This window comes from Dermacentor silvarum, chromosome 9 (genome assembly GCF_013339745.2).
Source record: "Dermacentor silvarum isolate Dsil-2018 chromosome 9, BIME_Dsil_1.4, whole genome shotgun sequence".
Lineage (NCBI taxonomy): Eukaryota > Metazoa > Arthropoda > Arachnida > Ixodida > Ixodidae > Dermacentor > Dermacentor silvarum.
Window position 1 is genome coordinate 79,869,185 of NC_051162.1, and position 27,479 is coordinate 79,896,663.

General features: G+C 50.2%; 1 long non-coding RNA gene across 2 annotated transcripts in view; it reads left to right on the forward strand.

Annotated features, from left to right (window-relative positions):
* Window positions 1–343: 343 nt before the first annotated feature.
* Window positions 344–27,479, forward strand: part of LOC119464803 (uncharacterized) — a 62,764-nt gene continuing 35,628 nt past the window's right edge. For both annotated transcript variants that reach the window (XR_007463569.1, XR_007463570.1), the window contains exon 1: window positions 344–594. This is a non-coding gene — a long non-coding RNA (uncharacterized LOC119464803). The remainder of the gene's footprint in view (window positions 595–27,479) is intronic.

Genomic DNA, 27,479 nt, shown 5'->3' on the forward strand with positions numbered 1-27,479 from the left:
TAGTACGAAACGTTTCCTGATAGGAATAAATGCTATACTGCATCAGCAGAAGTGCAGCTACTCAGTACTTCATGGAACCATGGCTCAAGTTTTCTATACAATAGCTTGAAACTCTTGGGGTAAACAGGCGTTTGCCCTTTTCTGGATAATGTCACGACAAGATTAATATAAGAATGTTAACCTTAAACAGAAATAAACAGTGTGCAGGTAGATAAAGATGTGTTTGTCCACCTCCATAGTTCACGTTGATGAACATCACGACAAAATTAACAGAAGAATGTTGACCTTCAAGCGCACCTTGAGGTTTAGTAAATACTCCCCATTAGAGAAGGCCAAACGTGTTTTTCCGAAACGTATAGTTTACGTCAGTGCATGGTGCAGCCAATCGCGGGCGTGGGCGAGCTACTTGGTTTTCAGGCTGCGAGTTTAAAGCATGCGGCAAGCAAACCATTTACAATGGCTTGCTACTACAGAGGGAGTTTAATGTTACTTTTTTTTAGTTAAAGCACATTGGTCTCTTGTTCGCTTCTCGGGTTTTAGGGAGGAATCACATTAATTCCTCCCTTGGTAGGGAAGTTGCGACGTCAGAAAAAGGTAAGTTAATTTGCTGGTACTATCCACAGAGCAAATTACCGTTAGAGTTTTCATAGATATTTGGCCGAAGCTAAATGACAACTGACTCGAGATCAATTTTACTGTCGGGTCTTTCAGGGGAAAGAGTTGCAACTTGACTGAATCTTAGTGTTCATAATGATATAAAGATAACGAAAGTATACTAAATAAATGTGCTACAAACCGCAAGGAGAATAAAATTATCGACGTTAGTATCTGAACTTGTTAGTTTGTCCGCGTATGCACAAAGTAACGAAGCGCCATATAGACATCTGCAATATACCGTTATACCGAACAAAATAGAACGTTTTTAATGTCTAAGAGCGATAAACCATTTTGTTGCACATCAAGGTCACATCTGCCTTTGGTGACCTCCTTATTTTTACCGCTGACGCGTTATGGGCAGACGGGTTATGCTTTTCGCTGCCTATTTTCAGCGATATGCTTAAGAAATAAAAAAGTTACTTTTCCTGTCGATAAGGGGCCGCTCCCCATTACCGCACTGGACGCCACCGCTGACTTGTTCTGAAGTTAGTGCTTCTATAAATCAAGATTTGATTATCGTAAAGACCGCCATTGGCTTGAAACAAAAGGTTCTGCGTTATAAACGAAAACATGATACGTTTGATACAGAAGGCATCTCTACATCTGCGGTTATGCGTTTCAGCAGTTTGTTCGATTAGTCATCATTATTTTATTGCGATAGCAATTATATGGACACTCTCGGTGAATTTCTGCCGTCGGTGTCGCCGTCGCCGTGAGTTTCGGTATAAAGTCCAAGGGGGATAAAATCGGCACCCCGCGCCGTACGCTGTATGTGCGAGTGAAAGCAGGCGACGGTGAGCTGGGAATCGCGGCTCGCACAAACAAGGGCGGGAAACGCGCAGTCTTCCTGTCACGCACAACGCTCAGGAGGGAGGGTAGAGAGGTGGGGGGGGGGGAGGGGGGCGTGCTTTACTGCGGCCGCGCACTCCCGCCGGGCGGGATGTCTCCCGGGGGGGGGGGGGGGGTGGAGGGAACCACGCTTTACTGCGGCCGCGCGGTCCCGCCGGAATGGAATGCTCCGGGAGTAGGGGGAGGGCGTGTTCTGTGCAGCGAGCTCCTGCCCGCGCCGCTGTATGTATCTTGAAAGTCGCCTGCGGCGGCGGCAGAGTCTGCCTTCCCTGTGTTTTCGCGACTAAGATCACGTTGGTGAGAGCTCCGGCACGAAGCTAAATTCGCTCGCTGCTGCTGCTACGCTGACTCACTCCGGCATTCTGACGGCTGGCTTCCGTGGTCATCGAGTGAGATGCGCTTATGTTTGCGTGTGCGCGCGTGACACTATGCTTGTCAATTTAGTTTTATAAGGCCGACAAAACTACTATCCTTACTTTCTATAGCTGTCCACTAATTTGCTATCGCAATCGATTCTTCGTTTTTCGGGCGAAACGGCGACTATTTTAACAAAACGCTTTTTTTTGCACTGAAGCACAAAATCAATTAGATCGCCCACGTATTCTGTCTCACACTTTGGGAAAGATTATCTCGAAACTGGTGTCACGTTGAGAATAACTTCAAGTGGATATCGCTTGCAAATTCATTGGCGACAATTCGCAAATTGCAATATCTACACTAATGTAGTAAATTAGGAAGTTAATTAGTGAATTTTCTATTTAGTTGAATGTGTTTTGATTTCTCCAGTTAGTAATGTCCGCCTCTTTAAATGATCCAACTCAAGGACAAGAATAATGCTATCTGCCACGGGAGATTTTTCAAAATTCCGGAAAACTTGCAAATTATTATCCCGCTAGCCCCTAAAATTTACAAAGAGCCTGTCATATCGAAGCTGGAAAACAGGTGACTCAGGTAACGCTTTGGCGAACATAGTTAACTTTTTGGGAGCCTGACAAGCAGCAAGCGAAAACTCTTCAGCTACAGATAGGTTACTTCAATTGGGCTTGGAACGTTCGAAAACACTATTTTATTGAGTTGCAAAACCTGACATTATCAGCCCTACACTTATTTTTCTGGTAAGGTCCACTCAAACGGCGTGTCTGCTGTATTGCGTATGGGGTAAATTCCTGTCAAGGTGCCCTGTTAGAACGCTGATAATCTTTTCTTCAGTTTTCTTCAGCACAAGCAATCGGCATTTTCTGAGTTTCTGAGCTTCCCATTGAGACTCTCAAGCCAACAGCTGCCGACGCTCCTATAGAGTACGCCCACGATGCTGCTACTAGGCCTCAAACAGGTCGCCAGATGGCACGGCATCGTCTCTCTGCCTCACATATATCCCGAAAGGCCCGCTATAAAAGCCGCCACAGAACCATTCACTTCTCTCCAGGTTCCCTGATCCTTCTTTGGTTGCCGTCCCGCCCCGTGGACTTGTCTTTAAAGCTTCTCTCTCGCTACTTTGGTCCCTATAATGTTTGTTATCATCTCAGTAAAGTCACATACGAGACACCCCGGTGAACGGTAGCTCGCCATCGTCCGTACCACCTAGTGATATCGTTCACGTCACCCGTATGAAGTGCCACTTCTCCGACAACAACCCTTCCCTTCCCTTAGCGCCGAGACGGCGCTCCCACCGGCGGGGGTTCATATGTTACAAGCTATTCTTCTACATTGGAGAAGGCGCTAGCAAGGGGATAAAGATGATCGAAGAAGGGCTCGTGTCGTTGGTGTTCCGCCATTGCGGCTTCACTCTGTATGTATTCCGATAATACATTTTTCCTTTTGTTTCACCTGCTATTATCCCCGTCACAATATGAGTTCAATGTGAGGCCATTTGGGCTCTGCAAGCGCCTATGGTTTCTAAACGCATGATAGACAACATCCTTCGCGGCCTCAAGATGCAGACGTGCTCTGGTACCTGGACGATATTTTGATCTTTTCACATGACTTTGCGACACATCTACAACGCCAAGAAACTTTCCTCACTTGCCTCAGCTCCGCTGGCCTAGAGGTAAGTTTAAAGAATTGTTGCTTTGAATCACAAAAGCTGCTTATTCTGCGTGATGTCTCCCAAGATAGTGCCCTTCCGGATTCCACGAACTTCGTGCTTCTGCTGCGTTCCCTAAACCGAGGACAATGAAAGACATTCGCAGCTTCCGTGGCTTTTGCTCATATTTTTCACGTTTGATCCGACACTTCGCATCAATTATAGCGACTTTGACTGACATTCTCTGCAGCAGCCGCGTCCTTTCAGCGTGGTCACGAGCATGCGACGATACATTCACCAAACTCCGACGCCTTCTTAGTAGTAGTGATTTTATTGAAGAAGAAAATGACGCTTATTTCTGCTGCCAAATAGGGAGTAGTAGTAGTAGTAAGTGGTTCGTGTGGAAAGGGAAAGGTTGACGCTATCTTCTGCAGCCCTTGAGGGAGCACGGCTGAGCGCAAATAGGGAGCACGGCAGTTACCGCCAATGCGGCGACATTTCGACCCTCTCGCCCCAAATGAAATTCACACAGACGCTGGTGGTGTCGACCTCGGCGCTTTGCTTGCCCTCCGTGAACGTGGATTCTACGAGTACGTCGTCTCGTGCCAACTGTGCGCTTACCAAAGCCGAATCCAATTATTCCGTTACGGACAAGGAGTGCATAGCCATCATATAGGTCATAGGGAAGTTTCGTCCTTGCCTTTGTGGCCGCCCGTTCGACGTGGGTACAGACCACAATGCGTTATCCTGGCTCCCCTGTTTGAAAGATACATCAGGTCGTCTCGCTCACTGGGCACTCTGGCTTCAGAAGTACGACATGCCCGTCAGTTACTGCTCCGCACGCAAAAAAAAAATCTCGGCCGCTTGCACTAGTGGTGCAGGGCTGGAGTGAACAGCGGAGCTGCTGATCGACCTAGCTTCTTCCAGGTTTTGCTAGGTTTGGCTAAGTTTGCTAGGCAATGATAAGTGCTGTTAGGCATAGTATTCTAAATGTATTCCGGGGCATCGCTGGTTGAAACCTGCCGAGCCGCCGCCAGAGGCGCCTGCTGCAGTCAGGGACACCGAGCGCGTTCGGCGCAAACGCGGGGAAACGCGGACGGCGTCGGCAGCAGCTCTGCGTGTTGCCTCGTTGGTGCTGCTACAATGTATTCTCTCTCTCTCTCTCTAATTTTATCTTTCTCTCTCTCGAGCATAGCGCGCCACGTGCATGCTCTCCTTCCCTTTCCTTAACCTCCCATGTCAAGGCAACATGTGTACGGCACGGAGAGGAGGCGAAGCACACGCCGCTCCATGAGGTGGGGGCTAGGCAACGCGTGGTGACGTCATCACTAGGAGCAGTTTTCGTTCGCACTACGCGGTGCAACCAAGAGCTTAAACACCTCGGCTGGTAAAATTCTCAAACGCTCTGTTCCCCTCTCCTGTCGGCTCTCCCATCTGGTGCTGTATCCCTGTTTGTGTCCCTCTATTACGCACCATCACTCGGCGTCACCGACATGCACCTGGAGCAACGGAAGGACCCCTGAATTGCTTACCTTTTGGACCTTCAGCGTGAACCAACGTCGCCTGCTGTCCCTCGAGAAATGCACCGCCAAGCGCATCATTTCATTCTTCGTGACGGTTTGCTCGACCATCGCAACTATCTCTTCGACGGACGCAAATTGCTCTTGGTTATTTCGCGACATTTACGCACAGACATATGCACCACCTTCCACGCTAACCCACAGGGTGCCGTAGTGTAGAAGACTAACACCCGCCTCCGACTCCGCTACTATTTGCGCGGAATGTACCGCTTCGTCTTCCGCTACGTCCGTTTCTGCGTCGGTTGTCAGGGCCGCAAGAATCTCTCTTGCGGTTTCCGTGCTCCTTTGCAACCACTGTCTTGTATTGCGCGCCCCATGGACTACATAGGCGTTGATTTGTATGGAACCCTTCCCATCAACCCTGCTGGCGACCGATTAATAATCGCTGCCATCGATCGCCTAACGCGCTACGCAGAGACTTCATCATTGCGATCTGCATCGGTAGTGACGTTGGTTCTTTCATTTTGCACGACGTCATTCTGCGGCATGGCGTACCACGTGAGCCGCTTAGCAAACGATGACGTTTATTGCTGTCCGACGTCGTCGAAGCAATTCTAAAAGAATACAACGTCGTTCACCAGACCACCATGGCCTGCCATTCTCAAACGAATGGCATGACAGAACGATTTAACCGAACATTGGGCGATATGCCAGCAATGTACGTCACTTCCGATCAATCAGACTCGGACCTTGTTTTTTCCGTTGTGACGTACGCCCATAACACTGCTACCTAGACCACGGCTGCATTCGCTCCTTACTTCCTGCTATGTGGACACGAGCCCTCCTGCAGGTTAGACACCATACTTCCTTACCAACCTGACGTAGGTGAGTCGACGACACTTTCCGAAGCTGCTAAACACGCTGAATAGTGTCGCCAGATTGACCGATGTCTCACCACTGCTGGTCAGCAGCGTTCAGCGTCGTATACTCCCGACTCACTTGTGCTGCTCTGGATTCCTTCAGCTAGCCCCAGTCAGTCGACGAAACATCGTCCGAAGTACCATGGCCCGTACCGTGTTGTCAAGCTAACCTCGCCCATGAACTACGCGGTAGAGCGGCTTGAGCCTTCCGTAGATCAACGGCGCCGAGGGCGTGGGATTGTGCATGTAGACCGGATAAAGTCTTACTATGGCTCTGCAGTGATGCTTTGCCCATCAATCGCCAGCATGACTCTTTTCCGGAGGGGAAGAAGACCAGCATTTCCGGGAAGAAGAAGACCAGCAGAGTGTACTGCCCACGCAGAAAGAAGACGATTCGGCACTGCAAGCTTTGTGCTGGTTTCGCAATTGCTGGCTAAATTGCTGCGTCTGTCATTAGTCGTAGAGCGCTTATACCAAACGCTCCATTATATTATAAATACCCTCCCTCATGCTTTCCTTGGCTTCATTATCTTTCTTTTATTCTTTATTCAAACGAAACTCACAGCGCCATTGGCATTATTGCGAGGGGCATAATACAGAATAAAACAAATCGACAGAGTTTTGGCTCACAACCTCAGCCGGTAACAAATTCCACTCCGATATGGTCTTCGGAAAGAAAGAAAACTTAAATAGGTTAGTCCTGGGGGCCTACTCCCGAACCTTGAACACATGGTCTCTTCGGGTGGACAAGTAATATGGAGGACGCAGATATGACGAGGCCTTTATTCCAGTTTTATTATTACATATAGCGTAAAAAAGCTTGAGGCCAAGATTTTTGCGCTGTTCGCTTAGAGGAGTCCATCCTAGATTTCTTTTATTCCGATAGCAATTATATGGACACTTCAACCGGATTTCTGCCGTCGGCGTCGCTGTCGCCGTGAGGTTCCGTATAGATAAAATCTTCGCCGCGCGCTGTATGCCTCAGAGGCAGCGTGCGGGGACGCGCGCTATCACGGAGAGCGAACGCACTCAATCTCCCACGCGCAAGCAAGGAAGCGGAAAGCCAGCGCCGGAGGGAGCAGGGGGGGGGGGGGGGCACTTCTCTGCCAACAACCGCGCCCGTCGCTCGTCCGCACAGTCTCTTATCTCTCCCACGCGCAAGCAAGGAAGCGGGAAGCCAGCGCCAAAAGGAGCGGGGGGGGGGGGGGGGAGGTGCGCACTTTTACTCTGCCAACCACCGCGCTCGTCGCTCGCTCGCACCGTCGCTTATCTCCCCACGGCTCTGACCTTTATGCGCCGTGCATTCGCCGCTCAGTTTCCGTTGAAGCGATAGACCGCACGTACCTTCGCCACTGCGGCGTATATATGCGCTTGCTGCCAGCGTTTTGACAGTCGTTGTCTGCAGTCATTCAGTGTGATCTATTCACGTTTGTTTGTGCGCGCTCACACCACGCTTGTTCATTTAGTTAGTAATAGCCGGGCCACATTTTCCAACGCACGCTACACATGCAATGCTGCCCGGATCGGCAGTGCAGAGCTACAGGTGTGTCCCTTCGCACGCGTTGCCCACGGGAAGCGCTTCTCATCAACACCACCGTTTCACACGCGCCTTCTCGTGGTCATCGAGTCTCTCTTCATGTCGGTCTACTTACGCCACAGCACACCTGCTTAATTAATCAGCTCATGTTTACTACAATTCATATTGCTACCAAAGCCGCTCACCTTACTTCGTATGACATTGCTGTGTTGCTATCGCATTCATTGCTTCGCCCTTAGGGCGAAACTGTGATAATTTTTTTAATTCCGTTGCACTATCAAACCGATTTTGCCGCCCCAGGATATACCTTGCAGCACTAGACTGTATGCGTTCCAACGCTTTAATTCGTACAGAATAGGACGGATCCCACACACGGCAGGCGTACTCAAGTAATGGCCTTATGTAAGCTTTGTATGCACGACAACTAGCGGCCAAGCAGGAGCTCGCAATTCGTGCTCAGACGTCCACGGAGCCGTACATCTCGTATATTCAGGACGTGTTGTCTCTGTGCAACAAGGTCGACAAGGACATGCCTGAAGTGGACAAAGTGGGCCACGTACTGAAAGGCATAGCCGATGACGCATTCAATCTGCTACTGTGTAAGAACTGCTCAACGGTGGAGTCGGTCATCGCTGAATGTCGTCGTTTTGAGCTGGCCAAAAGTCAACGTATCACTCACCGCTTCGACCGACTTCCCAATACGGCTGCCACGTCCTCTTGCGAAGGTTTAGCCACGCTTCGGCAAGCGCAAGCTCCAGGAAACGTCACCAGGATCGTCCGTCGAGAACTCGAGGCCATGGCACCCGTTACCCCTCATGGCGGTATGCAAAGCAACAACCTGGCTCCGATTTCGCTAATTCAGGCCGTTGTTCGCCAAGAGGTTGCGAATATGGGCATTTTACCCACCTTTGATAACGGTCATGCTGCTACCAACCCGGTCGCCCCTGTCGTCGCGGCTGCAAGACCGAACACGACCTTCAGGCCACGTTATCGAAATCCAGCCGATTGGCGCACACCTGATGACCGGCCCATCTGCTTCACGTGCTCTAGGATTGGACACATCGCCCGCCATTGCCGCAGCCGCTGGCCCACGTCCTATCGACCAAACACTTACAATCGCCCGGACCGTGCACCATATGCCCCGTCGTTCCATCCTGAGGCCTCAATTGCTGAACGTCCTCCTAGGGAAAACCGAATCCGCCGCTCACCATCGCCCCAGCGCCGTCAGTCCCGCTCGCCCCAACCTCGCCGCTCTCGGTCTCCCTTTGGCCGCCTCTCGGAAAACTAGCCAGTGCAGCCCCCGGAGGTGACGCTGCATGTACGACCCGGCCTGAAAATCCTCTGATTGTCCCTTATACCCGATGCAACCTTCTTGAAGTTCTGGTTGATGGTGTGACAGTTACCGCTCTTGTTGATACCGGCGCACAAATTTCTGTAATGAGCTCAAGCCTCCGGCGCTGCCTCCAGAAATTCCTGGCGCCCGCGACTTCACCTACCTTCTGAGTAGCCGACGCGAGTACACCTGCCGTACTTGGCATTTACACTGCACGCATCACTATTTCTGGTCGCCACACATCTGTTATTTTTGCTGTTCTAGAACAGTGCCCCCATGACCTCATCTTGGGAATCGACTTTCTGTCCACACACGCTGCCCTTATCGACTGCTCCGCGGGCCTTCCCCGGCTAGAACTTCCTTCGTGCCCCGACAATGTCGATGCCGGCCCACCCCGCCTACGCTCCGTCGAGTTTATTCGACTGCCTCCGCAAGCCGCAATATACGTCCAGCTTTCAGCCTTTCCGCCCCTACCCGTTGCCTGCCCCATTCCTGAGGTCGCCATGACACGCAACGTCGCGCTCCCCTATACGGTGGTGACAGTTACAAACAACGGCACCGCCTTTCCCATCCTCAATTTTGGCTAGTCGACGCAAGTTCTTCCTCGCGGCATATCACTCGCTCATCTGACCCCATTGGCCGGCCACACGGTTTCTGCCTTGACCACAGAACCTCCACCGGATTTTTCACCGCCGTCATCGCAGTCAGGTTCGTCCTGCGACCACTTCGCCCGCATGATATCAGGAGACCTCGCTCCGGCACAGTCCGCTGCCCTTCGCCGCGTGCTGGTTTCCTACCAGGATATCTTTGACTTTGGCAACCGTCCTTTGCGCCAGACTTCCGTCGTCACCCATCGCATTCATACCGGCGATGCGAGTCCTATTCACCGACGGACTTACCGTGTGTGAGCTCCGGAGCGTGCTGTCATCCAACAGGAAGTGGAGAAAATGCTGGGCAAAGGCATAATTGAAACCTCATGCAGTCCTTGGGCCTCTCCGGTCGTACTTGTGAAAAAGAAGGACAATAGCTGGAGATTCTCTGTAGACTACCGCCACCTCAACCAGATTACCAAGAAGGATGTGTTTCGGCGCTCAAGCGTCGAACACAAGGTGGCTGGTGTCGCTCGTGCAGTGGAGAAGACCAGGAGGAGTGGCTATACTTCGTCAGAGGTAGACGAAGCTGAGACGAGACGCAGGTAAGACGCGTTGGCTAGGTCGGGAGTCAAAGTTCGGGAGGCGAACGACTGTCGGTGGGAGCCAGTGCAGCACCAACACTGGAGGGGACGTCGAAGTGACGAATCTTCCAGTCCCGACACCCACCAGACGCCCATGATGCTGGAATAGCCCGCCTGCGTCATGCCTCGGGCAATACTTAGCAGCGACACGTCCGTCCGTCCGTCCACTTTTCTCCACTTTGAAAGTCCTGATGCTAAGGCGCTAATAAGGATGTGATGCCATACCCTATTCGCACACGAAGTTTATGCAAAGAATTGGAACGCGTTTTGCCACCGTATCCGTGGAAGCCAACATTGCGCTTGGTAGTTGCGCAATGTCCGTCCGTTCGTCCGTCCGTCCGTCCGTCCATCCATCCATCCATCCATCCATCCATCCGTCCATCCATCCATCCATCCATCCATCCATCCATCCATCCATCCATCGATCCATCCATCCATCCATCCATCCATCCATCTACGCCGCGGTATTTGCGTTGCCTACCACGTTGAGCCGCTAGGTATACGGTCGTGTTCACGATGCCGCTGCAGTCTCTGCATCGTCGTTATTCGAGCTTCGTCATCCGGCACTCGCCTCTGATTCTCGCGTCCTATCTGCGCTTGAGCCAGGCGGTGCGCGTAAGAAGATTCGGGTAGGTAGCCTACATGCAACGTTGCATGTAGGCTCCCTAGATTTGAGCATCTCGCCACCGGAACACCGGGTGGTGGTTTGCTCCGTACGAATAGCGATTCAAAAGCAAGCTTCCCAAGAGCGTTGATTACCGAACAGCACATAGCAACGCGCCGTCTTTTCATTTCTCCCCACAATTGCACCAGACATCCACGGCCCTTCTCGTTTTAAAGCGAAGCTTTAAATATCTAGGCGAAATCGCATATGTTTAGGCGAAGTCCCCTGCGTAGAGAAAATTATCATCACCAGCATTGGCTCGAGTGACGTCGTCTTCTTCTGCAGCTGGCTCGTTGGCTCGTGCTCGTGTTCGGCACGCGCTCGTGCCACTCTCCCGCGTTGATCATCGTCGCCTGCTTCCACAGCTGGCTGCGTTGCCGCTAATCATTCCAGCGTAGAATTTCACTTCTGTTCTGTCGTCGTAGTGGGCAGGCCGCGTTTACGTGGGTAGTAGCCATTGCTTCCGGGGGTATGAGCCATTTATTGTCTTACGTAACAGACAGGTTTATTTTTCAGCAATTTAATTTCGAAGAATCACAAGCGGCAATGGTGGGCGAATGCTAACCATGCCGCCGAGCAAACTCGAGATATTGAACGCAAGCGATAACGGAGGACTGCGGGCATGCCGTCTGTGACGCCATTCTCTCCGTCGCAGCCGAACGTGTGTGTAACTTCATAATTGAGAAATACTTTATAGAACCCTCGGTATTAACCCAGTGATAAACACCGGAGCCGCACGTATCAGCTTCGTTGGTTACCTATCTTCACGGAGCGGAAGGGCCGACGAATTTTTTACCAGGCCGTTTAATCACCCGTAGAGGCCTTGCTTCTTCTTGCAGCACATGAAGTCTATGTACAACAACGTAGCGCCGAACTGCAGCATGAAAGTGTCATTAAAAGACTCGGATCGATGACCTCAGCTATTGACGCTAACAAAGGAAATTTTAGAGGGCCCCAGCTTCGTCGAAAAGTGCGCGAAGCTTTCCTCGGAGGTTTACTTGAGCAGCTCGAGATGGCGTTGTACTGGGCACAAATGACGAGGAGCCGGTTCCCAATTATCGAGCAGCTAGACAAGATAACGCTCTTTTTCATCCTCAGCATGTAGTGAGGTCAACAGTGAACGCCTGCTCGAACTCATCGAGAGAGTCAAAGAGCTGGGTGAGGCTGGGTGAGGCTCACCGCAGCGTTGACGCCACAGCCAGCTATCTGCAAAAAGCTTCGCATAAATTCAATTTCCACAGTACGTGGAATCTGCATAAATTTATTCCACTCTAAAACTGGACCTCTGTCGAAGATGCACCCTTGTCAGAAATGTGAATAACTTTCACTCCCTACGTGGCGTCCGCATGGTGGGCTTGCGCTGAGAACAGCGCTCACGAGTCCCTTGGCAGGTGTTTCGCCAATGCTTGACATTCTCTTGATAAAAACAGAGAACGAAAGAGCGCGTTCCTGAGCGGCTGTCGAGCATAGTGCCATTGACAACGCACCGAAAGTTTCAAGTCTAGCCTGACGGATGACACATAAGGATGGCTTACTATCGATGTGTTATGTTTGTTGCAGATTCTTTGCGTTGACATTTTGGTTGACGTTTGCTCGTCGATGATCAGCAGTAAAAACATAGGGTGGTGAAACCGGCTGCAGCGACGGTATCAAAAGAACGTTTGGCATGCGAGAATTGTCGGAATATTTTATTTTATTAGTAGTGTTTGTTTAATTTTATTCTTGTTGTGAAGACATGCGAAAAATGTCTACCTGCGAAATAAATCATTGACCTATGTTTAACAGAGCCGTGAACGAGGTAACCCGGGTCCGGATTGTTGCAATTGTCCCGGGATCATTAAACACTTCTTTGGACGATACACGTGTTATTGAAGAATACTTCTAACGTGCTTTATTACGCTTCGTAATAAAGAAAGTTAAATCACATTTTCAATGTTCTGTTCCTTTATCTATCCTCCATCAAGCACGTACCGGCGGATGGAACCACCGATTGCGGGAGTATGCAACCTCATCATATTAATAGTTGTTCCGCTTGCTGAGTGAAGTAATGGTCGCAACAGTGTGGGGTAATATGGAACTAATATGAGCAAACAACGCCCTTATTTGTTTATGTTCTTGATGATGTGTGTCGACCGTACCATTGCACTAGTGTCGACTCCTGCTCTTGAGAGCTCTGCTGCAGACTACGTTCACTCAACTGAAGCCAAGCATAAGGTGCTTCAAGGATGACATTAAGTATATTGTCACGTAGTAGTGACGCTGAAGTAAACAGTCGCAATATTGTGTATGACAAAACTTATTCTTTATTGGGCGAACCTGTGCCCACAAAAGCAAGCTGCGCGCGAAGCACAACGAAAGCGGCGAACACAGTTGGCGATCGTCGAAATCTGATCAGCGGCTAAACGCGTTGGCTTTTATACATGAGTCATCGAATGTTCCAGGTTATTCCCTGGTGCCCGCGTGTCTTCCAGAAAGTTCTAGACAATTCGCGTCGGTCATACAATCTCATAACATAAGCGTCGGTGAATACAGACAACAGAAAGAAGCATCGATAATGTTCGAGAAACTTCCGATACATGCAGACGCGTCCTGCGCCGTGCGATAACGGTTAACATTTGTGAACCGGTGAAGAGCTGTCACTGGTGAAACATAAACAAGTACACGTGGCAATACCCTCCTCTTAAAAAAACATCTTCCCGATGCTACTAACCAACACGAATCCGAAAACATAAACCACGCGTAATAAAGACAATAAAAACAACAAATCAACGAAGTACCTAAGTTCGTCAGCGCGCGTAGCAAGGCTTAAGACGCACCACGTGGATGACTTCGGGTCGTGCGCGGCGCCGCTGTGACTGCGAAATGCCGTCTGGCACGACCTCATAGTCCAGTGCGCCAATCCGTCGGATAATCTTGTAGGGTCCGAAATAGCGTCGTAACAGTTTCTCGCTAAGTCCTCGCCGGCGTATCGGAGTCCAGACCCAAACACGGTCGCCGGGCTGGTACTTGACGTAGCGTCGTCGAAGATTGTAGTGTCGGCTGTCGGTCCTCTGCTGGTTCTTGATGCGCAGGCGGGATAGCTGTCGACCTTCTTCGGCACGCTGCAAATTGGTGGCAACGTCGAGATTTTCTTCATTGGTGACGTCCGGTAGCATGGCGTCAAGCGTCGTTGCCGAGTTCCTTCCGTAGACCAGGTTGAACGGCGCCATGTGCGTCGTTTCTTGCACGGCCGTGTTGTATGCGAAGGTCACGTACGGAAGGATGGCATCCCACGTCTTGTATTCGACGTCGACGTACATTGCCAGCATGTCGGCGATGGTCTTATTTAGACGCTCGGTGAGGCCATTCGTCTGCGGGTGCTAGGCGGTGGTCCGGCGATGGCTTGTCTGGCTGTATCGCAGGATGGCTTGAGTTAGTTCTGCCGTAAAGGCCGTGCCTCTGTCGGTGATGAGGACTTCTGGAGCACCGTGACGCAGGAGAATGTTCTCAACGAAGAATCGGGCTACCTCGGCGGCACTGCCTTTGGGCAAGGCTTTTGTTTCGGCGTAGCGGGTGAGGTAGTCCGTAGCTACGACGATCCATTTATTCCCGGACGTCGACGTCGGAAAAGGCCCAAGTAAGTCCATCCCGATCTGCTAGAATGGTCGGCGAGGTGGTTCGATCGGCTGTAGAAGCCCGGCTGGCCTTGTCGGTGGTGTCTTGCGTTGCTGACAGTCTCGGCATGTCCTTACGTAATATGCGACGTCGGCAGAGAGGCGAGGCCAGTAGCATTTTTCTTGTATCCTCGCGAGCGTGCGGGAAAAACCGAGGTGTCCAGCCGTTGGGTCGTCATGGAGAGCTTGCAGAACCTCTGGACGCAATGCTGAGGGTACCACGAGGAGGTAGTTGGCTCGGAGAGGCGAAAAGTTCTTCTTTAGGAGAATATCGTTTTGCAAGAAAAACGACGCTAATCCTCGCCTGAACACCTTCGGCACAGTGACGGTCTTGCCATCCAGGTAGTCTACAAGGCTCCTTAGTTCCGGGTCGGCTCGCTGTTGTTCGGCGAATTCGTCGGCACTGATGGGTCCCATGAAAGTGTTGCCATCCTGGTCGTCCTGTGGTGGTGGTTCGACGGGGGCGCGAGACAAGCAGTCGGCGTCAGAGTGCTTTCGGCCGGACTTGTAGACGACGGTGATGTCGAATGCTTGAAGTCTCAGACTCCATCGTGCGAGGCAACCTGAAGGATCCTTCAAGTTAGCTAGCCAACACAAGGCGTAATGGTCGCTCACAACTTTGAAGGGCCTGCCATAGAGGTAGGGGCGAAACTTTGATGTAGCCCAGATGATGGCAAGGCACTCCTTTTCTGTTGTGAAATAATTTAATTCCGCCTTCGATAGCGACCGGCTAGCGTAACTTACAACCATTTCTATTCCGTCAGTCCTCTGCAAAAGCACGGCGCCGAGTCCTACGCGGCTTGCGTCGGTGTGGACTTCGGTATCGGCGTTTTCGTCGAAATGCACAAGAATGGGCGGTGATTGCAGGCGTCGCTTCAGTTCTTCAAATACTTCGATTTGCGGCGTCTCCCACTTGAACTCGACGTCGCCTTCGTGAGGTACGTCAGTGGCTCGGCGATCCGTGAAAAATCCTTGACGAAGCGCCTGTAATAGGCGCACAGGCCAAGAAATCTACGCACTGCCTTCTTGTCTTCGGGCGGAGGAAAGTCAGTGATGGCCGCTGTTTTCTGTTGGTCAGGGCACACTCCAGACTGGTTGATGACATGGCCCAAAAACAAGAGTTCCTCGTATGCGAAGCGGCGCTTTTCTGGCTTCAACGTGAGTCCAGAGGTCTTGATAGCTTGAAGAACTGTTTCAAGGCGCCGGAGGTGTTCCTCGAAGCTTGAGGCAAACACAACGACGTCGTCCAAATAGACGAGGCAAGTCTGCCACTTCAAGCCTGCCAGTACTGTATCCATCACCGGTTGGAAAGTTGCAGGTGCCGAGCAAAGACCAAACAGCATGACCTTGAACTCGAACAGTCCGTCTGGTGTTATAAATGCAGTCTTCTCCCGGTCTCTCTCGTCGACTTCGATTTGCCAGTATCCGGTTTTGAGGTCCATCGACGAAAAATACTTTGCGTTGTAGAGTCGATCCAAGGCGTCGTCAATCCGTGGGAGAGGGTATACGTCCTTCTTCGTTATTTTGTTGAGGCGACGATAATCGACGCAGAAACGTAGGGTTCCATCCTTCTTCTTCACTAACACCACGGGGGACGCCCACGGACTCTTGGACGGCTGGACGATGTCGTCGCGTAACATTTCGTCGACTTGTTGCCTTATGGCCTCGCGTTCGCGCACCGAAAGTCAGGTACGGGCTCTGGCGGAGTGGGCGGACATATTCGTCGGTTATGATGTGGTGCTTGGCGACCGGGGTTTGTCGAACTTTTGACGACGACGAGAAGCAGTCCTTGTATTGCAGGAGCAGAGCTTTTAGCTGTTCTTTCTTATGCCAGGGAAGGTTCTGATTGACGTCGAAAGTTGATTCAAGTACTATAGTCTTCGTTGCAGGTGCACTAGAATCCGTGAAGGCAAAAGCACTGCTGGCTTGTACTATTTCGTCGATGTAGGCGACCGTTGTGTCTTTGTTAATGTGCTTGTATTCGTCGCTGAAGTTCGTGAGCAGCACTCACGCTTTCCCTTCACGTAGCTCAGCTATGCCTCTAGCGACGCAAATTTCACGATCAAACAGTAAGTGATGATTGCCCTCGCTGACGCCCTCCACATCTGCAGGCACTTCGGCACCGACGGAAATCATTACGCTGGAGCGAGGCGGAATGGTGACTTGTTCTTCTAGCACATTCAAGGCATGGTAACTGATGTTTCTATCCGGTGGCATCGCGTTGTACGTTGAAAGCGTTATCGAATTAGACCGTAAGTCGATGACTGCACCGTCTTGGTTTAGAAAGTCCATGCCTAGGATGACATCCCTGGAGCAGTGCTGCAGGATTACGAAGCTCGCCGGGTAAGTGCGGTTATTGACCGTGACTCGCGCTGTGTAGATTCCAGCCGGCGTTATTAGGTGGCCTCCCGCTGTCCGGATATCGGCTCCTTGCCAGGCCGTCTTCACCTTCTTCAACTTGGCGGTGAACGCGCCACTGAAGACGGAATAATCGGCGCCAGTGTCGACGAGAGCGGTGACGTTATGACCATCGATTAGCACGTCTAGATCGGTAGACCGGGGTCTGGAGTTGCGGTTAATTCGTGGCGTCGGATCACGGCTGCGTCGGCTTGCTCTGCTGCTGCTACGTCGCGTCACAAGGTCTTTTTTCGGCGGCGAAGTGTTGTCGTCAAGACTCTTGCCAGGTGGCGTGCTGATAATTCGTCGTGATCATTCTCGAATCTTCGTCGGCGGCGGCGGATCTTCGGAATTGCGTCGTACAGCAACCGCACCTCCATCGGTTGCTGCCTTTAATTTCCCGGATAGGGGCTCACGGACCGGCCCCGGGCTGGGCCAGTGTATGGTCGGCGCTGCGGTGACAGGTAACGTCCTGGTGACGGCGAGCGTGATGGTCGTCGTGGTTGCCACTGGGCTCCGGCGAGGTAGTCAGCGATGTCGCGTGGTCGCTCGCCAAGCTGTGGACGTGGCGCGTTGACGGCGAACGCTCGTAGGCCCATCTCGCGGTATGGGCATCGGCGGTAGACATGGCCGGCTTCCCCGCAGTGATAGCAGAGCGGGTGGTGGTCGGGGGCGCGCCAATTGTCAGTCTTCCTCTGGTAGCTGCGCTGGGTGACGGGCGGGCGTGTTGACGGCGGCGGCGGTGGACGACGGAACTGCGGCGTTACGGGGCCCTGGCGCGAGCGCGGAGGGGGGCCTTGACGACGGGCGACGGCGGCGTAGGTCAGCGCTTCCGGCTGGGGTTGCGGCGATTGTGGCTGCGCATCGGGAACTGCAAGTGAGCGCTGAACTTCGTCTTTGACGACGTCGGCGATAGATGCCACGTGAGGCTGCGACCTGGGAAAGAGCTTATGCAGATCCTCGCGAACGACCGCTCTGATCTTCTCGCGCAGGTCGTCGGCGCCTAGCGCTTGAGCGTCGGCGTAGTTGGTCAGGGCACGGCGGTTATATTGCCTGACGCGCATTTCAAGCGTCTTCTCGATCGTTGTAGCCTCGGAAAGAAATTCGGCGACAGTCTAGGGCGGGTTGCGCATCAATCCGGCGAATAGTTGCTCTTTGACACCCCGCATCAAGAACCGAACTTTCTTTTCTTCAGACATGTCGGGGTCGGCGTGGCGGAAGAGGCGAGACATCTCCTCCGTGAAGATCGCGATGCTCTCCTGAGGCAATTGCACTCTGGTTTCTCAGAGAAATTCTGCCCTTTCCTTTCGTACGACGCTCGTGAAGGTCCTCACGAAGTTCTCACGAAAAAGGTCCCACGTAACCAGGGTCTCTGTTCTCAAACCAGGTCCGAGCAGCGTCATCCAACGAAAAATAGACATGGCGCAGCTTGTCCTCGTCGCTCCATTTGTTGAACGTCGCGGTCCGCTCGTATGTCTCCAGCCAGGTTTCAGGGTCGTCAGCCGATGATCCACGGAAGTTTGGTGGCTCCCGAGGTTGTTGCAGCAGCATGGGGGATGCTGGGGCTCCCATTGGGGTCGTTGACTTGGCCTTGATCGCTGTGGTCTTCTCGGGAAGAAGTCCGTACTCCGACAGAAGTCCATGCTGCCTACGGCTAGCTCGCTGGTCCTTGGCGACGTTGGCGTTGTCCTCCGGTTTCGGGCTTGGATTGCGGCTTTGCGGAGGCGTTCGCTGCATAAACGCACTAGCACCTCCACCAGGGGCGCGATCTTGTACGCGTTCCAAAATTGAACGGAGGCGTTCCGTTCCATCGAGCCGCACACGATTGGTCAATTTCAACCGCGACGTTCAAATTGGCCAATCGTGTGCGGCTCGATGGAACGGAACGCCTCCGTTCCATTTTGGGACGCGTACAAGATCGCGCCCCAGATGTCACGTAGTAGTGACGCTGAAGTAAACAGTCGTAAAACTGTGTATGACGAGACTGATTCTTTATTGGGCGAACCTGTGCCCACAAAAGCAAGCTACACTCGAAGCACAACGAAAGCGGCGAACACAGTCGTCCGTTGTCGAAATCTGATCAGCGGTGAAGCGCGTCGGCTTTTATACCTGAGTCATCGAAGGGTCCAGATTAATCCCTGATGCCCGTGTGTCTTCCAGAAAGTTCTAGACAATTCGCGTCGATCATACAATCAGATAACATAAGCGTCGGTGAAAACAGGCAACGGAAAGAAGCATCGATAACGTTCTAGAAACTTCCGATACAGGCGCGTCCTGCGCCGAGTGTTAACGTTTAACATTTGTTAGCTGGTGGAAAGCGGCCACCGGTGAAAGATAAACATGTGTACGTGTCAATATCCCGACTACATAGGTTGAAGGTTGAAGTAAGAGCAGCCCTCATTAAGCTCAGAAATTTAACTCCTGGAGATGACCAAATCACCAATGTCGTGCTCAGAATCCTAGATGACTGTTCTGTTTGCCTTCTTACCGACTACTCCAATGAGTGCTGGGTAACGGGGGAGCTATCTGCTGAATGGAAGCATGGATGGATGAATGGATGGATGTAAAACTTTAATGAAAGTCCTAAGGTACGCGGCTCAGTGCGCAGCGGGCCGCTCCCACATTGAGACAGTCAGGCCATGCCCGACCGCCACATCATGGGCCCTGTGGACAGCCCATAGTTGCGCCCCGGCACCGGGGCTCTTGATAGCGGAGAGCCACTTGTCCTCATTTATTTGTTCTTTGCCTCGCAACGAGAGGCAACGCCAGAGCATATGGTCTAAGCTAGCGAAGTCATTCCAGTGCCTGCAAGAACTACTGGCATAAGTGTCGGGATAAAGCTTGTGTAATAAAGCCGGGCTGGGATACGAGCCTGTTTGCAATAATCTGAGGTTCAATGCCTGCGCTCTATTTAACTACTTGTGATGAAGGGGAGAGTCTCTCGTGCCGAGATAAAAGTGCTGTGTAATTTCATTATGTGTGGTCGGTTGATCTCTGTGCTCTGCCACTGAAAGGAAGCATGGAAAAATAGTTTTCATCCCCATGCCCAATAAGCCTATTAATGCACAAAATATGTGTCCTATCTCTCTCACTTCGCGCCTGGGCGAAGTGTTTTAGCATGTCATCGTCACCCATCTCAGACAACACATGGAATTCCATGGACTATATCCCCATAGCATGGTAGGATTTCAACCCAATCTCTCGGCACAGGACGCCCCGCTGCATATTTCACACACAATCCTCAATGATATGCTACACCACACCAGAGCAATCCGGGCAGTAGACCTCACCAAAGCATTTGACAAGGTTAAGCACAGTGCCATCCTGCAGAGAATCCAAGAGCTGCAGTTAGGACCTAAGACCTATAACTATATTCGGGCCTTCCTAAGCGAACGCACCGTTACCCTGCATAAAAGTGATATGCAGGCCCCCTCATTCACCGTTAGTAACATTGGCACCCCGCAAGGAAAGGTTTTAGCCCCATTCCTATTCAATACTATCCTCATTCCCTTGGCAAAGGCGCTCAGCCGCATCCCACACTTGGAACACACACTTTACCCGGATGATATAACGGTTTGGACCACATATGATTTGGATGGCGACATAGAATCGACACTTCAAGAAGCAGCCAGAGCTAAATATGCCCATGCGGCGAGCATTGGCCTTGAATGCTCTCCCACCAAGTTAGTTTTCCTCATACTGCGGCTTAGTGTGTGCCTATCGCCCCCATTATGATTAATCTCTCTGACGCACTCCCACACAACAAATACCTACCCTCCGAATTCTTGACCTGTACTTGCAGGGCGCGGTAAAAAACAACCTTGCCCTAGAAGCACTAAAGTTTCAGCAGAGTGGCTGAAATGTTATGGACTGCCAATATTTCGGTAATTTGCAATTTTCTCGCATGAAATTTGGGAATTCAAGCGATAGCATTAGTAGATGTCAAACCAACCAAGGGAGTGAGCCCATTGCAGTTATAGCTGTAAAGAAGATGGCACAAGCCCAACAATTGAAACAAGCCTATTACATGCTTTTATTATTCTGATAGTGCTCAAACTATGACATTGGAGAAGTGGCATACAACTGAATTCGCCCAACATTGGTTGCCTTCTCTCGACCCATCTATGCAGCTGCGGCTGTTGCCTGGATTTGCGCAAAATGAGGAAACAATGCTGTGCCGCTTACGCTTGGGTGTTGCATTCACCAATGCTTACACGTGTTTAATTGGAATGGCTGATAGCGCCGAGTGTAATGCCTGCGGTGTCGATGAGACTATAGAACACCTACTATGCTACTGTCCATCTTTTGAAAACGAAAGACATGACCTCTGCAATGTTCTCAATAGGCTAGATAGAAGACCGTTCACTTTGAGCAAGATCTTGGGACCATGGCCTCGAATATCACAGCTGCAGAAGGCCACAAAAGGGCTGCTGTGATTTTTAAAAACTACAGGACTCAGTGACCGTCTATGACCCGGACTGATTGATCATCAGTGATAGAACAGAGATCTGTTGCTACGTCGGCAATATCAACAGTGGACTTTCTATTCTTCTCTTAATCTCTCTCTCCCCTTTTTCCTTCCCCCAGTGTAGGGTAGCCAACCAGGCTCAGTCCTGGTTAACCTCCCTGCCTTTCAATAAATCATTCTCTCTCTCTCTCTGATAGTGCCCCTTTACTTTCGTGCAGCAGTTAATGGTCTCCAGTGAGTGCAAGGAGCAAGAATTTAGCCAAAAACAAACATTAGGATTAACAGCTCTATGTAGTGGTATAATTTCACCTATGCAGTGCTATACGACCTGCGCATACTTAGCCAAAACAGAAGAGCGGCATCCTGCAGGCAAAAAAAAAATGTTGAGCTTTTGCTATTTGTTTGGAGAAAATGCATTTGTTTCGGCCTAACTGGTATTGCATAATGCGCTTACTTGCACTTTGTATATGTTATCAGGAACTGTTAAGTCAGCTTCTAACCTCTGCAGCAAATCAGTTCTGCAATCAAGTCTGCTGGTCCAGGCTTTACGTGCGTTTCTGCCTGTGCAGTTGGCAAAAGTCCTTGGCTGTTAACTGGAACTTCATATTTGAAACGTCCGGTTGCATAAGAAGGCTTTTACAACACTGGAAACCCTAATAACAGGGCAGGCTTAACGAAAGGCCATCAGTAGCGCCTCGTTGCAGACTGTGTTGAACATCATTTATGTCTCTACTGTGACTAGGATGCCAGGTACGTTTCTTCCGCAGCGGCTGGTATTGGTGATGCTTTGGTCTAGAAAGAAGCTATGGTCGCATAATTTAACGTTAGGTCAGAAACCAATCTGGCACTAGGTGGAAAAAGTAATCTTTTTGAGATGGTAGTTGAGCCCATCTCGAGAGGCTCATTCCTTCAAGCAACTTGCATGCTGTCGATGTGAGTGAGATTGGTCAAAGCTTGACTATTGCGTCTTGTTTCTTGCCTAGATTCGGTGATGGCATCACCACCGAGGGTTTCCACTGCATGGGGAATTAACCAATATTCTAGATTTCATTGATTACCAACTAGTGCTTAGTGGTAATAGGTATACAGAAAGGTGAATGTCTCGAACCTGACGGCCCGTCTTCGAATCCCGGTCCGGTGGCCGACATTCTCCTGGCGTCACTTCCTGGAACTCTCCCTCCTTCTGCCAGTGCGCCGCGCTTTTTAGTCGCTCTGGCTAATTCGTCTTTTGGTGATTGGCCGTTCAAAGTACCGTGTTTTCTTCTGATTGGATGTATTTTCCTTATATTTTCTCTTCTTGTGCCGCGTGGTCACGTGCCGGATGCTCTTCGACGTCATCGACTTGCATTCAGCACGGAATTCGCCTCCGTGCGCGCGCTCCTTGTCGTCTGCTTCTTGTTTATCTTCATTCACCCCACCGTGTCGCGCACTCCACACGCCACAGTGAATGAGGTGAATTAAGGGTGAATTGACGGTGAATTAGAGGGGTTTCGTTGGGTGATAGGAGTCAAACGAAATGTAATGACGAGATAGAGTGAGCTAAGATAACGAAGAGCAAATGAGAGTGAATAAGGATTGAGCGAGGGTGAATGAAGTGGTGATAAGGAGAATCAAGGGTGACGAAAATTGGAAAATTGGAGTAATAGAGCAAACCAAGTGTGATGAATGTAAAGCCGAGTTCACAGAGCGAATGAAAGTGAACCAAGATGTGTTAGGGTGAAACAACAGTGAATCAAGGTTGAATGAATGGGTTGTGTATTGGGAAGTGACATGAAAAAAATATGTTCGATTTGAGGGTCCAAGTAGGAGTGGCTCAGCAAAAAAAGTGTGCCGAGTCATGGTTCGAGTTCATATTAAGGGTGACTTGGAAAACCACGATGACTTCCAGAAATGACTAAATTGTGGTTACGGAGTGATGACGACTCAGTAAAAAAAAGCAATCGTCGTGTCATTGAGTTACCGGCGCTCCGGCTTTCGCCTTCACGTCGTCTTCGTTGTAACATAAGGGACCCCTCGTAATTTGTTTCTCTCGCGATCCGGCATGTGCTGTAGCATTCCCATCTCGAGAGCTCTATCAAACCAGTCATCAAGATATAAAGCCTCATTTATACTGAAAAATTGGCGTGCATTTTAGAAGGACGATTTTTTGAGTGGGACTATTTCTTCAGTCACGTTGGCAATGGCTACCGCGCTTTGGTCATATGTGCTGGGCCTCTCCTGCCTTTTTAAGTTGTAGCCAACTATAGTTTTATCTTGCTTTTTAGCTACGCCAATTCATGGTACATCAGCCTTCTCATGTTAATCAGCATTTATATAGCATCTTCATCTACACTGAGTGTATTTTTTACCCAGGACGGCGCTAACGGTGCTTTACTTATTGGTATTTGCGAGTGCAAAGTACCAACACTTTCATTATAACATTATTGTGAAGCGCATATAACAGTTGAAAAAGTGGAAATACATGCGTACACGTAAGTATGACGCTGAAATAAATATATGAATTCTCGAAAAGAGCTAATGGATGAGGGCAAAGTGTAAATACCGAAAACCCATTTCCAGTGAAGACATTTTAAGTGTCTTTTTTTTCATATGGGCCCACATTTTAAGGAACGAATTGTGGCTCTTGTTAACGAACTGGGTTAATGATATTAGAAGCCGTGGCGCATTGTTTTAAAACAAACAAGCACGCAAGGAAAGTGGCGCTACAGAAATCGGTAAAAACAAGAGTGCTACGTGTCATCGATAATTTAGCGTTTAGGCAAGTGCCGTCTAAGCATAATTTATATACAGTGGTCTCATTATAAATCAATATTATCATTATTTTCATAAAGTACCAAGCACTTGAAGATCGTGAGATATCATAGCCATGGCACCGGAAACGAGACGGCGTCTTCAAGCGCTCCTATCATCGGTTGGATCTTGCTTGTTCCTACGATGAACGCCATTCGGCATTCCTTCAGCAAATTTAAAAGCATATTCATTGCTTTAAAGGGACACATGCGGAACCTTAATACCATGCATTCATGGAACGGAAAATTTCACCTTCCAATTTACGTCACAGAAAATGTGACGATTAAGTGTCCATTGACATTTTCGCGTGACGTTCTCGTGACGTCGATGACTGAGGTAAAGAATGGTAAAAAATATTCAGATGAAGTACATTCATATAGCAAAATGCTAGCGGTGCTGACATTTGTCCTGACATTTGAATAAAACGCCAAGTTTTGTCTAGGTAGATGTGTGCGGAATAGAAGAGAGCGCGAAAATATTTCCTTCGCCGTTAACAGAAGGAACAAAGCTTCCTGATGAGACAGATTCCCGGGTGTGAACGTTCGCCGAGTATCATATCATGTGTCCGCACCTTCCAACTATTGATCAGAAGGAAGGAGCTGTTGGATATTGCCCTGCCCAGCTACGATCCCGCACTGCTGCATCGAATGCTGAGGTGGGCTGAAGAGTTAGCGGAGGCCTACCACGACTGGTAGACAGACGACTAGCCACACAAGGTGGTGACGGACACTTGCTGGAACTGGATCACATAGACCTCTCTCTCTCTCCCCGGCCCCTCCTCTGTTTTAAAAAGAAAAATCCGGAATTTCGCTTGTATCATTGTTCCGTTGACTCAGCTGCTTTGCGGCGACACACGACTTTCTACTAGGGCCACAGCTTGCGACGATGCTTTTGAAACTATGCGGCGTTTGCTCACTTCGCCTCCAGTACTGCGCCATTTCGACCCTACGGCCGCCACGGAAGTCCACACCGACGCCAGCGGCGTAGGATTTGGTGCCGCGCTTGCACAGCTAAAAAAATCACAGCATATCCACGGGGTGAATGATGATGAGTGGGCGAAGCTCCGGAGGGAATCATCGGATCTCCCGCTTAAGGGGACGCTAGCACAAACGCGTTAGAAACGTGCAGTACTCTCTAGTAAGGGGGAGCGGCCACAGCGTCTTACGCAGCCATTTACACATGCCGGAACGTGCACCGCGTTTGCCGACGCCATCGCATGACTGCTGAGAGAGTATACCCCCGGATTCATAAACGCTCCTCGACTTGAACTTGACTTGCCACCGCTTTGGGCAGCGCGTTCGAAACGCGTTGAAGGTAAGGCGGAGAGGCCACAGCGTCTTACACCAGCTTCTTACATGGGCCGTAACGCGCTAGCACAAACGCGTTAGAAACGCGGCCTTTCGTTAATGTTGGGTATTTATTGCCATCGTGGTGAGTGTGTCCATGTCCGCTTCGTGGCCTAGTGGGCTAACGCCGCGCGCTCGGAAGCGAGGGGTCCCTGGTTCGATTCCGCGCTACGGACACAACTTCGGAATTTTTTTTCTCATTTTAACACGAAAGTGTTTTATGCCGGGGTCCACCAAGACTTCACTGACGTATTTCCGTCACGGAAATACGTCATACGGAAATACGGAATGACGTTCTTACAATGTACACGAACATAATACAAAGAAAGAAACCAGCAGAAAAAGTTCCACAAACATGCAAAATTTGGAAATCGAACCCACGACCTCTCGGTCCGCGACGATAGATCGCCGAGCGTTTAATCCCATTGCGCCACAAACGCATTTGCAGAGAGCTACACAGACGCGCCTTATATATCTAACACTCCTCCGTGTACCCGCGCTCTTGCTCGGGGCGGTGCCGCCGCCTACGAGCAGAAAAGAGAAGTACTGCATTATGACACTAACGCGCACCGACAGTGAACGCTTCGGTGGTCTCAGCACTACGACGCCTCGATGCCAGCATTCGAAGGGACGCTGGCATCAAGAAGCACTACCAACGCCACCTAGGTGGCGTTCACCGTACTCAGCACAGCAGAGCGTGGCCTCCGCAATTAGCTCTGAAAATCTTTCTGAAGTTGATCGCGGAGGCTGCAATTACGACGCGCTGTACGCGCTGATTTGACTCGGTGACGATTCAGTTACGTGCTTTGTCTTGCGCGTTGTATTAGTGTGTCAGTTACGTGCTTCGTCTTTCGCGTTGTGCTAGCGTGTGCAGCGTAGTGCAGCTTCCATATGCACGACGGTTGCTCATGGTCATCGACGTTGGTAGTCGTGATGGAGGAGACGTGCCACCAGGCGTCAGCGTGGGTGCATCAACGCCTAAGGGCGCTTTAGCCACAAAACACCAATAGACATTATATATCAATCTGCAATAAACATTACACTACTTCTGTGAAGACACGTTTCACTTTCGTGTTCTATACCGATTCCTATATAAGGGGGATCAACCACATTTTTTTTCTCAGACTGGTTACACAATACTACTACGACGACGGGGACGGAACGGGTGCCGCTATAAGGAGCTTCGCCCCTAAAAGTGGGCATGATGAATACGTAGTAGCCTACGCCAACCGAACACTAACGAAAGCGGAATCCAACTACTCCGTCACCGAAAAGGAGTGCCCGGCTATATAGCATCTGGGCCCTTGGAAAATTCCAACCTTACCAGTACGGCCGCCCCTTCGACGTCGTTACAGATCACCATGCTCTATGTTGGTTATCGACTTTAAAAGATCCGTCTGGCCGCCATACGCGATGGGCTCTACGGTTACAGGACTTCGACATACGCGTCATTTACCGGTCTGACCGTAAACACACCGACGCGGATGCCCTCTCTCGGTCGCCTACACCAAGTGACATGACTTGCATTTCAGTCATCGAATCGGCGTTTTCGTCGCCTGTATTAATGACGTATCTCGCAGTTCATGTACCCACTCAACACCCGAAAACATTGGCATGTAAGAAAAGCTACACATAAGATTTTCTCATAGTGACATACTAAAATGCCCACAATTGTGAGACCACTATGAAAAGCTTTTTAGTTCAATTTGTGATTAGTAAAAGTAGCCTAAGTAATATTTATTTATTTATTTTCTGTATTTGTCCTGAAATCAGAGGGGGGCGCATTATAGAGGGTTTTTACCTGGGTTTTTAACGACTAACTGAAAATACAAGATAATGACATGGGTACCCACAGGTTACAAAATATGCATAAACCGGGCAGATCACTAGGAAACCAATATAATCTAGATAAAACGAGGTACAGAACTACGCAGACACTGGAATAAACTTTTCTTTAGTTATCAAAAATTTGAAAACGGAGATAATGAAGTGGCTTACTGTTCAAGGGCAGAAAAAGATATATTATACAGTCCTTATCAAAACAAAAGGCGTATCTCTGATGTGTCAAATAATCAGAATGAAAAATTC